This window comes from Doryrhamphus excisus, chromosome 23 (assembly GCF_030265055.1).
Source record: "Doryrhamphus excisus isolate RoL2022-K1 chromosome 23, RoL_Dexc_1.0, whole genome shotgun sequence".
Classification (NCBI taxonomy): Eukaryota; Metazoa; Chordata; class Actinopteri; order Syngnathiformes; family Syngnathidae; genus Doryrhamphus; species Doryrhamphus excisus.
The window spans coordinates 5,127,751-5,137,404 of record NC_080488.1 but is presented as its reverse complement, the minus strand read 5'-3'; the positions used below and the strand labels follow the sequence as shown (position 1 = coordinate 5,137,404).

At 47.6% G+C, this 9,654-nt stretch overlaps 25 non-coding genes across 25 annotated transcripts; all 25 read left to right on the top strand.

Annotated features, from left to right (window-relative positions):
- Positions 1-215: 215 nt before the first annotated feature.
- Positions 216-330, top strand: LOC131110756 (U5 spliceosomal RNA). Its single transcript, XR_009121015.1, has one exon. It is a non-coding gene; the product is annotated as a U5 spliceosomal RNA (small nuclear RNA).
- Positions 331-472: 142 nt separating this feature from the next.
- On the top strand, positions 473-554 carry trnal-uag (transfer RNA leucine (anticodon UAG)). Its single transcript has one exon. It is a non-coding gene; the product is annotated as a tRNA-Leu (tRNA).
- Positions 555-957: 403 nt separating this feature from the next.
- On the top strand, positions 958-1,072 carry LOC131110691 (U5 spliceosomal RNA). The gene has a single exon (XR_009120949.1). It is a non-coding gene; the product is annotated as a U5 spliceosomal RNA (small nuclear RNA).
- Positions 1,073-1,208: 136 nt separating this feature from the next.
- trnal-aag (transfer RNA leucine (anticodon AAG)) lies at positions 1,209-1,290 on the top strand. Its single transcript has one exon. It is a non-coding gene; the product is annotated as a tRNA-Leu (tRNA).
- A 272-nt stretch (positions 1,291-1,562) lies between these two features.
- trnal-uag (transfer RNA leucine (anticodon UAG)) lies at positions 1,563-1,644 on the top strand. The gene has a single exon. It is a non-coding gene; the product is annotated as a tRNA-Leu (tRNA).
- Positions 1,645-2,047: 403 nt separating this feature from the next.
- On the top strand, positions 2,048-2,162 carry LOC131110775 (U5 spliceosomal RNA). The gene has a single exon (XR_009121034.1). It is a non-coding gene; the product is annotated as a U5 spliceosomal RNA (small nuclear RNA).
- Positions 2,163-2,304: 142 nt separating this feature from the next.
- On the top strand, positions 2,305-2,386 carry trnal-uag (transfer RNA leucine (anticodon UAG)). Its single transcript has one exon. It is a non-coding gene; the product is annotated as a tRNA-Leu (tRNA).
- Positions 2,387-2,789: 403 nt separating this feature from the next.
- Positions 2,790-2,904, top strand: LOC131110690 (U5 spliceosomal RNA). Its single transcript, XR_009120948.1, has one exon. It is a non-coding gene; the product is annotated as a U5 spliceosomal RNA (small nuclear RNA).
- A 136-nt stretch (positions 2,905-3,040) lies between these two features.
- Positions 3,041-3,122, top strand: trnal-aag (transfer RNA leucine (anticodon AAG)). Its single transcript has one exon. It is a non-coding gene; the product is annotated as a tRNA-Leu (tRNA).
- A 278-nt stretch (positions 3,123-3,400) lies between these two features.
- On the top strand, positions 3,401-3,482 carry trnal-uag (transfer RNA leucine (anticodon UAG)). The gene has a single exon. It is a non-coding gene; the product is annotated as a tRNA-Leu (tRNA).
- A 403-nt stretch (positions 3,483-3,885) lies between these two features.
- On the top strand, positions 3,886-4,000 carry LOC131110802 (U5 spliceosomal RNA). Its single transcript, XR_009121060.1, has one exon. It is a non-coding gene; the product is annotated as a U5 spliceosomal RNA (small nuclear RNA).
- Positions 4,001-4,142: 142 nt separating this feature from the next.
- trnal-uag (transfer RNA leucine (anticodon UAG)) lies at positions 4,143-4,224 on the top strand. Its single transcript has one exon. It is a non-coding gene; the product is annotated as a tRNA-Leu (tRNA).
- Positions 4,225-4,627: 403 nt separating this feature from the next.
- On the top strand, positions 4,628-4,742 carry LOC131110801 (U5 spliceosomal RNA). The gene has a single exon (XR_009121059.1). It is a non-coding gene; the product is annotated as a U5 spliceosomal RNA (small nuclear RNA).
- Positions 4,743-4,884: 142 nt separating this feature from the next.
- Positions 4,885-4,966, top strand: trnal-uag (transfer RNA leucine (anticodon UAG)). Its single transcript has one exon. It is a non-coding gene; the product is annotated as a tRNA-Leu (tRNA).
- Positions 4,967-5,221: 255 nt separating this feature from the next.
- Positions 5,222-5,303, top strand: trnal-uag (transfer RNA leucine (anticodon UAG)). Its single transcript has one exon. It is a non-coding gene; the product is annotated as a tRNA-Leu (tRNA).
- A 403-nt stretch (positions 5,304-5,706) lies between these two features.
- On the top strand, positions 5,707-5,821 carry LOC131110800 (U5 spliceosomal RNA). Its single transcript, XR_009121058.1, has one exon. It is a non-coding gene; the product is annotated as a U5 spliceosomal RNA (small nuclear RNA).
- Positions 5,822-6,059: 238 nt separating this feature from the next.
- Positions 6,060-6,141, top strand: trnal-aag (transfer RNA leucine (anticodon AAG)). The gene has a single exon. It is a non-coding gene; the product is annotated as a tRNA-Leu (tRNA).
- A 403-nt stretch (positions 6,142-6,544) lies between these two features.
- LOC131110799 (U5 spliceosomal RNA) lies at positions 6,545-6,659 on the top strand. Its single transcript, XR_009121057.1, has one exon. It is a non-coding gene; the product is annotated as a U5 spliceosomal RNA (small nuclear RNA).
- Positions 6,660-6,981: 322 nt separating this feature from the next.
- Positions 6,982-7,063, top strand: trnal-uag (transfer RNA leucine (anticodon UAG)). The gene has a single exon. It is a non-coding gene; the product is annotated as a tRNA-Leu (tRNA).
- Positions 7,064-7,465: 402 nt separating this feature from the next.
- On the top strand, positions 7,466-7,580 carry LOC131110798 (U5 spliceosomal RNA). The gene has a single exon (XR_009121056.1). It is a non-coding gene; the product is annotated as a U5 spliceosomal RNA (small nuclear RNA).
- Positions 7,581-7,902: 322 nt separating this feature from the next.
- Positions 7,903-7,984, top strand: trnal-uag (transfer RNA leucine (anticodon UAG)). Its single transcript has one exon. It is a non-coding gene; the product is annotated as a tRNA-Leu (tRNA).
- Positions 7,985-8,387: 403 nt separating this feature from the next.
- LOC131110797 (U5 spliceosomal RNA) lies at positions 8,388-8,502 on the top strand. Its single transcript, XR_009121055.1, has one exon. It is a non-coding gene; the product is annotated as a U5 spliceosomal RNA (small nuclear RNA).
- Positions 8,503-8,644: 142 nt separating this feature from the next.
- On the top strand, positions 8,645-8,726 carry trnal-uag (transfer RNA leucine (anticodon UAG)). The gene has a single exon. It is a non-coding gene; the product is annotated as a tRNA-Leu (tRNA).
- A 403-nt stretch (positions 8,727-9,129) lies between these two features.
- On the top strand, positions 9,130-9,244 carry LOC131110796 (U5 spliceosomal RNA). Its single transcript, XR_009121054.1, has one exon. It is a non-coding gene; the product is annotated as a U5 spliceosomal RNA (small nuclear RNA).
- Positions 9,245-9,386: 142 nt separating this feature from the next.
- trnal-uag (transfer RNA leucine (anticodon UAG)) lies at positions 9,387-9,468 on the top strand. Its single transcript has one exon. It is a non-coding gene; the product is annotated as a tRNA-Leu (tRNA).
- The last annotated feature ends 186 nt before the right edge of the window (positions 9,469-9,654 follow it).

Below are 9,654 nucleotides of genomic sequence, written 5' to 3'. Positions count from 1 at the left end.
CTGAGGGTACAAAGCAGGCTTTGCAGAAACACTGTTGTTGTCAACCTTTCCAAACAACTCATAATGGTTGACGTAGTAGCCGGCCAGAGAGATAGGAAGACCCTTACGGTTTCAGTCTGTTTTATAACATTCACCACACGTCAGACTCACAGTGACACCTTGACTTTCAGGGGTATCAGCAAATGGCTGTCCCTTTGACTCTGGCGACATCGGTAGCGCTCATGTTTCTCTTCAGATCGTACAAATCTTTCGCCTTTTACTAAAGATTTCAGTGGGGAGGAACAGCATGAGTATACTGCCAATTTTTGCTACTCTGCTCTCAGCAGAGTGTTTCTCAATGTTCAAAGTACGAAGCAGCCCTTTGATTCCAGTCAAATGGGTTACGTTTGTGGGTGTGGTTGTGGATAGGGTTAGGGTTCGGGTTAGGGTTGTGGTTAGGGTAAGGGTTAGGGAAAGGACACCCCCTTTCAGAGGTAGTGTGGCCGAGTGGTCAAAGGCGCTGGATTTAGGCTCCAGTCTCATTTGAGGCGTGGATTCAAATCCCACCACTGCCAACAAGAGTCTAAATAATTTGTCAACATCCTTGACTTTAGGCATCTCTTCCTGAATTTTTTTTTGCCCAACTGACCTTGCCACCCCAGGGCTTCGTAGGGAAAAGTTTGCTCCCTTTCTACCCAAGAGACAGATGGACTCCTTTGGCCCAGAGGAATTCTTGACGGGAGCTGTCTCGTAACAGTGTCTGCTGAGGGTACAAAGCAGGCTTTGCAGAAACACTGTTGTTGTCAACCTTTCCAAACAACTCATAATGGTTGACGTAGTAGCCGGCCAGAGAGATAGGAAGACCCTTACGGTTTCAGTCTGTTTTATAACATTCACCACACGTCAGACTCACAGTGACACCTTGACTTTCAGGGGTATCAGCAAATGGCTGTCCCTTTGACTCTGGCGACATCGGTAGCGCTCATGTTTCTCTTCAGATCGTACAAATCTTTCGCCTTTTACTAAAGATTTCCGTGGGGAGGAACAGCATGAGTATACTGCCAATTTTTGCTACTCTGCTCTCAGCAGAGTGTTTCTCAATGTTCAAAGTACGAAGCAGCTCTTTGATTCCAGCCAAATGGGTTAGGTTTGTGGGTGTGGTTGTGGTTAGGGTTCGGGTTAGGGTTGTGGTTAGGGTAAGGGTTAGGGAAAGGACACCCCCTTTCAGAGGTAGTGTGGCCGAGTGGTCAAAGGCGCTGGATTAAGGCTCCAGTCTCATTTGAGGCGTGGGTTCAAATCCCACCACTGCCACTAAGAGTCCAAAGCAATACTTTGTCAACATCCTTGACTTTAGGCATCTTGTGATACTGGGGCTGTTTGACTTGAGCAGCATGAGTATACTGCCAATTTTTACTATTCTGCTCTCAGCAGAGTGTTTGTCAATGTTGAAAGTAAGAAGCAGCCCTTTGATTCCAGTCAAATGGGTTAGGTTTGTGGGTGTGGTTGTGGTTAGGGTTAGGGTTAGGGTTCGGGTTAGGGTTGTGGTTAGGGTAAGGGTTAGGGAAAGGACACCGCCTTTCAGAGGTAGTGTGGCCGAGTGGTCAAAGGCGCTGGATTTAGGCTCCAGTCTCATCTGAGGCGTGGGTTCAAATCCCACCACTGCCAACAAGAGTCTAAATAATTTGTCAACATCCTTGACTTTAGGCATCTCTTCCTGAAAATTTTTTTGCCCAACTGACCTTGCCACCCCAGGGCTTCGTAGGGAAAAGTTTGCTCCCTTTCTACCCAAGAGACAGATGGACTCCTTTGGCCCAGAGGAATTCTTGACGGGAGCTGTCTCGTAACAGTGTCTGCTGAGGGTACAAAGCAGGCTTTGCAGAAACACTGTTGTTGTCAACCTTTCCAAACAACTCATAATGGTTGACGTAGTAGCCGGCCAGAGAGATAGGAAGACCCTTACGGTTTCAGTCTGTTTTATAACATTCACCACACGTCAGACTCACAGTGACACCTTGACTTTCAGGGGTATCAGCAAATGGCTGTCCCTTTGACTCTGGCGACATCGGTAGCGCTCATGTTTCTCTTCAGATCGTACAAATCTTTCGCCTTTTCCTAAAGATTTCCGTGGGGAGGAACAGCATGAGTATACTGCCAAGTTTTGCTACTCTGCTCTCAGCAGAGTGTTTCTCAATGTTCAAAGTAAGAAGCAGCCCTTTGATTCCAGTCAAATGGGTTACGTTTGTGGGTGTGGTTGTGGTTAGGGTTAGGGTTCGGGTTAGGGTTGTGGTTAGGGTAAGGGTTAGGGAAAGGACACCCCCTTTCAGAGGTAGTGTGGCCGAGTGGTCAAAGGCGCTGGATTTAGGCTCCAGTCTCATTTGAGGCGTGGGTTCAAATCCCACCACTGCCAACAAGAGTCTAAATAATTTGTCAACATCCTTGACTTTAGGCATCTCTTCCTGAAATTTTTTTTGCCCAACTGACCTTGCCACCCCAGGGCTTCGTAGGGAAAAGTTTGCTCCCTTTCTACCCAAGAGACAGATGGACTCCTTTGGCCCAGAGGAATTCTTGACGGGAGCTGTCTCGTAACAGTGTCTGCTGAGGGTACAAAGCAGGCTTTGCAGAAACACTGTTGTTGTCAACCTTTCCAAACAACTCATAATGGTTGACGTAGTAGCCGGCCAGAGAGATAGGAAGACCCTTACGGTTTCAGTCTGTTTTATAACATTCACCACACGTCAGACTCACAGTGACACCTTGACTTTCAGGAGTATCAGCAAATGGCTGTCCCTTTGACTCTGGCGACATCGGTAGCGCTCATGTTTCTCTTCAGATCGTACAAATCTTTCGCCTTTTACTAAAGATTTCCGTGGGGAGGAACAGCATGAGTATACTGCCAATTTTTGCTACTCTGCTCTCAGCAGAGTGTTTCTCAATGTTCAAAGTACGAAGCAGCTCTTTGATTCCAGCCAAATGGGTTAGGTTTGTGGGTGTGGTTGTGGTTAGGGTTCGGGTTAGGGTTGTGGTTAGGGTAAGGGTTAGGGAAAGGACACCCCCTTTCAGAGGTAGTGTGGCCGAGTGGTCAAAGGCGCTGGATTAAGGCTCCAGTCTCATTTGAGGCGTGGGTTCAAATCCCACCACTGCCACTAAGAGTCCAAAGCAATACTTTGTCAACATCCTTGACTTTAGGCATCTTGTGATACTGGGGCTGTTTGACTTGAACAGCATGAGTATACTGCCAATTTTTGCTATTCTGCTCTCAGCAGAGTGTTTGTCAATGTTGAAAGTAAGAAGCAGCCCTTTGATTCCAGTCAAATGGGTTAGGTTTGTGGGTGTGGTTGTGGTTAGGGTTAGGGTTAGGGTTCGGGTTAGGGTTGTGGTTGTGGTTAGGGTAAGGGTTAGGGAAAGGACACCGCCTTTCAGAGGTAGTGTGGCCGAGTGGTCAAAGGCGCTGGATTTAGGCTCCAGTCTCATTTGAGGCGTGGTTTCAAATCCCACCACTGCCAACAAGAGTCTAAATAATTTGTCAACATCCTTGACTTTAGGCATCTCTTCCTGAAAATTTTTTTGCCCAACTGACCTTGCCACCCCAGGGCTTCGTAGGGAAAAGTTTGCTCCCTTTCTACCCAAGAGACAGATGGACTCCTTTGGCCCAGAGGAATTCTTGACGGGAGCTGTCTCGTAACAGTGTCTGCTGAGGGTACAAAGCAGGCTTTGCAGAAACACTGTTGTTGTCAACCTTTCCAAACAACTCATAATGGTTGACGTAGTAGCCGGCCAGAGAGATAGGAAGACCCTTACGGTTTCAGTCTGTTTTATAACATTCACCACACGTCAGACTCACAGTGACACCTTGACTTTCAGGGGTATCAGCAAATGGCTGTCCCTTTGACTCTGGCGACATCGGTAGCGCTCATGTTTCTCTTCAGATCGTACAAATCTTTCGCCTTTTACTAAAGATTTCCGTGGGGAGGAACAGCATGAGTATACTGCCAATTTTTGCTACTCTGCTCTCAGCAGAGTGTTTCTCAATGTTCAAAGTAAGAAGCAGCCATTTGGTTCCAGTCAAATGGGTTACGTTTGTGGGTGTGGTTGTGGTTGTGGTTAGGGTTTGGGTTAGGGTTGTGGTTAGGGTAAGGGTTAGGGAAAGGACACCCCCTTTCAGAGGTAGTGTGGCCGAGTGGTCAAAGGCGCTGGATTTAGGCTCCAGTCTCATTTGAGGCGTGGGTTCAAATCCCACCACTGCCAACAAGAGTCTAAATAATTTGTCAACATCCTTGACTTTAGGCATCTCTTCCTGAAATTTTTTTTGCCCAACTGACCTTGCCACCCCAGGGCTTCGTAGGGAAAAGTTTGCTCCCTTTCTACCCAAGAGACAGATGGACTCCTTTGGCCCAGAGGAATTCTGGACGGGAGCTGTCTCGTAACAGTGTCTGCTGAGGGTACAAAGCAGGCTTTGCAGAAACACTGTTGTTGTCAACCTTTCCAAACAACTCATAATGGTTGACGTAGTAGCCGGCCAGAGAGATAGGAAGACCCTTACGGTTTCAGTCTGTTTTATAACATTCACCACACGTCAGACTCACAGTGACACCTTGACTTTCAGGGGTATCAGCAAATGGCTGTCCCTTTGACTCTGGCGACATCGGTAGCGCTCATGTTTCTCTTCAGATCGTACAAATCTTTCGCCTTTTACTAAAGATTTCCGTGGGGAGGAACAGCATGAGTATACTGCCAATTTTTGCTACTCTGCTCTCAGCAGAGTGTTTCTCAATGTTCAAAGTAAGAAGCAGCCATTTGGTTCCAGTCAAATGGGTTACGTTTGTGGGTGTGGTTGTGGTTGTGGTTAGGGTTAGGGTTAGGGTTGTGGTTAGGGTAAGGGTTAGGGAAAGGACACCCCCTTTCAGAGGTAGTGTGGCCGAGTGGTCAAAGGCGCTGGATTTAGGCTCCAGTCTCATTTGAGGCGTGGGTTCAAATCCCACCACTGCCACTAAGAGTCCAAAGCAATGCTTTGTCAACATCCTTGACTTTAGGCATCTTGTGATACTGGGGCTGTTTGACTTGAGCAGCATGAGTATACTGCCAATTTTTACTATTCTGCTCTCAGCAGAGTGTTTGTCAATGTTGAAAGTAAGAAGCAGCCCTTTGATTCCAGTCAAATGGGTTAGGTTTGTGGGTGTGGTTGTGGTTAGGGTTAGGGTTCGGGTTAGGGTTAGGGGTTAGGGAAAGGACACCCCCTTTCAGAGGTAGTGTGGCCGAGTGGTCAAAGGCGCTGGATTTAGGCTCCAGTCTCATTGGAGGCGTGGTTTCAAATCCCACCACTGCCAACAAGAGTCTAAATAATTTGTCAACATCCTTGACTTTAGGCATCTCTTCCTGAAATTTTTTTTGCCCAACTGACCTTGCCACCCCAGGGCTTCGTAGGGAAAAGTTTGCTCCCTTTCTACCCAAGAGACAGATGGACTCCTTTGGCCCAGAGGAATTCTTGACGGGAGCTGTCTCGTAACAGTGTCTGCTGAGGGTACAAAGCAGGCTTTGCAGAAACACTGTTGTTGTCAACCTTTCCAAACAACTCATAATGGTTGACGTAGTAGCCGGCCAGAGAGATAGGAAGACCCTTACGGTTTCAGTCTGTTTTATAACATTCACCACACGTCAGACTCACAGTGACACCTTGACTTTCAGGGGTATCAGCAAATGGCTGTCCCTTTGACTCTGGCGACATCGGTAGCGCTCATGTTTCTCTTCAGATCGTACAAATCTTTCGCCTTTTACTAAAGATTTCCGTGGGGAGGAACAGCATGAGTATACTGCCAATTTTTGCTACTCTGCTCTCAGCAGAGTGTTTCTCAATGTTCAAAGTAAGAAGCAGCCCTTTGGTTCCAGTCAAACGGTTGCGAGTTTGATGTCTGGAACGGTGTTGCGGCACCCAACCCATTTGGCAGAAGCAGCTGTTGGACACATGGAAGATGTCGATATCATCTGCGAGCCGTGCGTATGTGCCGTTTTGCTCGCCAGCAGAGTGTTTGTCAATTTTGAAAGTAAGAAGCAGTCCTTTGATTGCAGTCAAACCGCCTTTCAGAGGTAGTGTGGCCGAGTGGTCAAAGGCGCTGGATTAAGGCTCCAGTCTCATTTGAGGCGTCGGTTCAAATCCCACCACTGCCAACAAGAGTCTAAATAATTTGTCAACATCCTTGACTTTAGGCATCTCTTCCTGAAAATTTTTTTGCCCAACTGACCTTGCCACCCCAGGGCTTCGTAGGGAAAAGTTTGCTCCCTTTCTACCCAAGAGACAGATGGACTCCTTTGGCCCAGAGGAATTCTTGACGGGAGCTGTCTCGTAACAGTGTCTGCTGAGGGTACAAAGCAGGCTTTGCAGAAACACTGTTGTTGTCAACCTTTCCAAACAACTCATAATGGTTGACGTAGTAGCCGGCCAGAGAGATAGGAAGACCCTTACGGTTTCAGTCTGTTTTATAACATTCACCACACGTCAGACTCACAGTGACACCTTGACTTTCAGGGGTATCAGCAAATGGCTGTCCCTTTGACTCTGGCGACATCGGTAGCGCTCATGTTTCTCTTCAGATCGTACAAATCTTTCGCCTTTTACTAAAGATTTCCGTGGGGAGGAACAGCATGAGTATACTGCCAATTTTTGCTACTCTGCTCTCAGCAGAGTGTTTCTCAATGTTCAAAGTAAGAAGCAGCCCTTTGGTTCAGGTCAAACGGTTGCGAGTTTGATGTCTGGAACGGTGTTGCGGCACCCAACCCATTTGGCAGAAGCAGCTGTTGGACACATGGAAGATGTCGATATCATCTGCGAGCCGTGCGTATGTGCCGTTTCGCTCGCCAGCAGAGTGTTTCTCAATGTTCAAAGTAAGAAGCAGCCCTTTGATTCCAGTCAAATGGGTTAGGTTTGTGGGTGTGGTTGTGGTTAGGGTTAGGGTTCGGGTTAGGGTTGTGGTTAGGGTAAGGGTTAGGGAAAGGACACCCCCTTTCAGAGGTAGTGTGGCAGAGTGGTCAAAGGCGCTGGATTTAGGCTCCAGTCTCATTTGAGGCGTGGGTTCAAATCCCACCACTGCCAACAAGAGTCTAAATAATTTGTCAACATCCTTGGCTTTAGGCATCTCTTCCTGAAATTTTTTTGCCCAACTGACCTTGCCACCCCAGGGCTTCGTAGGGAAAAGTTTGCTCCCTTTCTACCCAAGAGACAGATGGACTCCTTTGGCCCAGAGGAATTCTTGACGGGAGCTGTCTCGTAACAGTGTCTGCTGAGGGTACAAAGCAGGCTTTGCAGAAACACTGTTGTTGTCAACCTTTCCAAACAACTCATAATGGTTGACGTAGTAGCCGGCCAGAGAGATAGGAAGACCCTTACGGTTTCAGTCTGTTTCATAACATTCACCACACGTCAGACCCACAGTGACACCTTGACTTTCAGGGGTATCAGCAAATGGCTGTCCCTTTGACTCTGGCGACATCGGTAGCGCTCATGTTTCTCTTCAGATCGTACAAATCTTTCGCCTTTTACTAAAGATTTCCGTGGGGAGGAACAGCATGAGTATACTGCCAATTTTTGCTACTCTGCTCTCAGCAGAGTGTTTCTCAATGTTCAAAGTAAGAAGCAGCCCTTTGGTTCAGGTCAAACGGTTGCGAGTTTGATGTCTGGAACGGTGTTGCGGCACCCAACCCATTTGGCAGAAGCAGCTGTTGGACACATGGAAGATGTCGATATCATCTGCGAGCCGTGCGTATGTGCCGTTTCGCTCGCCAGCAGAGTGTTTCTCAATGTTCAAAGTAAGAAGCAGCCCTTTGATTCCAGTCAAATGGGTTAGGTTTGTGGGTGTGGTTGTGGTTAGGGTTAGGGTTCGGGTTAGGGTTGTGGTTAGGGTAAGGGTTAGGGAAAGGACACCCCCTTTCAGAGGTAGTGTGGCCGAGTGGTCAAAGGCGCTGGATTTAGGCTCCAGTCTCATTTGAGGCGTGGTTTCAAATCCCACCACTGCCAACAAGAGTCTAAATAATTTGTCAACATCCTTGACTTTAGGCATCTCTTCCTGAAAATTTTTTTGCCCAACTGACCTTGCCACCCCAGGGCTTCGTAGGGAAAAGTTTGCTCCCTTTCTACCCAAGAGACAGATGGACTCCTTTGGCCCAGAGGAATTCTTGACGGGAGCTGTCTCGTAACAGTGTCTGCTGAGGGTACAAAGCAGGCTTTGCAGAAACACTGTTGTTGTCAACCTTTCCAAACAACTCATAATGGTTGACGTAGTAGCCGGCCAGAGAGATAGGAAGACCCTTACGGTTTCAGTCTGTTTTATAACATTCACCACACGTCAGACTCACAGTGACACCTTGACTTTCAGGGGTATCAGCAAATGGCTGTCCCTTTGACTCTGGCGACATCGGTAGCGCTCATGTTTCTCTTCAGATCGTACAAATCTTTCGCCTTTTACTAAAGATTTCCGTGGGGAGGAACAGCATGAGTATACTGCCAATTTTTGCTACTCTGCTCTCAGCAGAGTGTTTCTCAATGTTCAAAGTAAGAAGCAGCCATTTGGTTCCAGTCAAATGGGTTACGTTTGTGGGTGTGGTTGTGGTTGTGGTTAGGGTTTGGGTTAGGGTTGTGGTTAGGGTAAGGGTTAGGGAAAGGACACCCCCTTTCAGAGGTAGTGTGGCCGAGTGGTCAAAGGCGCTGGATTTAGGCTCCAGTCTCATTTGAGGCGTGGGTTCAAATCCCACCACTGCCAACAAGAGTCTAAATAATTTGTCAACATCCTTGACTTTAGGCATCTCTTCCTGAAATTTTTTTTGCCCAACTGACCTTGCCACCCCAGGGCTTCGTAGGGAAAAGTTTGCTCCCTTTCTACCCAAGAGACAGATGGACTCCTTTGGCCCAGAGGAATTCTGGACGGGAGCTGTCTCGTAACAGTGTCTGCTGAGGGTACAAAGCAGGCTTTGCAGAAACACTGTTGTTGTCAACCTTTCCAAACAACTCATAATGGTTGACGTAGTAGCCGGCCAGAGAGATAGGAAGACCCTTACGGTTTCAGTCTGTTTTATAACATTCACCACACGTCAGACTCACAGTGACACCTTGACTTTCAGGGGTATCAGCAAATGGCTGTCCCTTTGACTCTGGCGACATCGGTAGCGCTCATGTTTCTCTTCAGATCGTACAAATCTTTCGCCTTTTACTAAAGATTTCCGTGGGGAGGAACAGCATGAGTATACTGCCAATTTTTGCTACTCTGCTCTCAGCAGAGTGTTTCTCAATGTTCAAAGTAAGAAGCAGCCATTTGGTTCCAGTCAAATGGGTTACGTTTGTGGGTGTGGTTGTGGTTGTGGTTAGGGTTAGGGTTAGGGTTGTGGTTAGGGTAAGGGTTAGGGAAAGGACACCCCCTTTCAGAGGTAGTGTGGCCGAGTGGTCAAAGGCGCTGGATTTAGGCTCCAGTCTCATTTGAGGCGTGGGTTCAAATCCCACCACTGCCACTAAGAGTCCAAAGCAATGCTTTGTCAACATCCTTGACTTTAGGCATCTTGTGATACTGGGGCTGTTTGACTTGAGCAGCATGAGTATACTGCCAATTTTTACTATTCTGCTCTCAGCAGAGTGTTTGTCAATGTTGAAAGTAAGAAGCAGCCCTTTGATTCCAGTCAAATGGGTTAGGTTTGTGG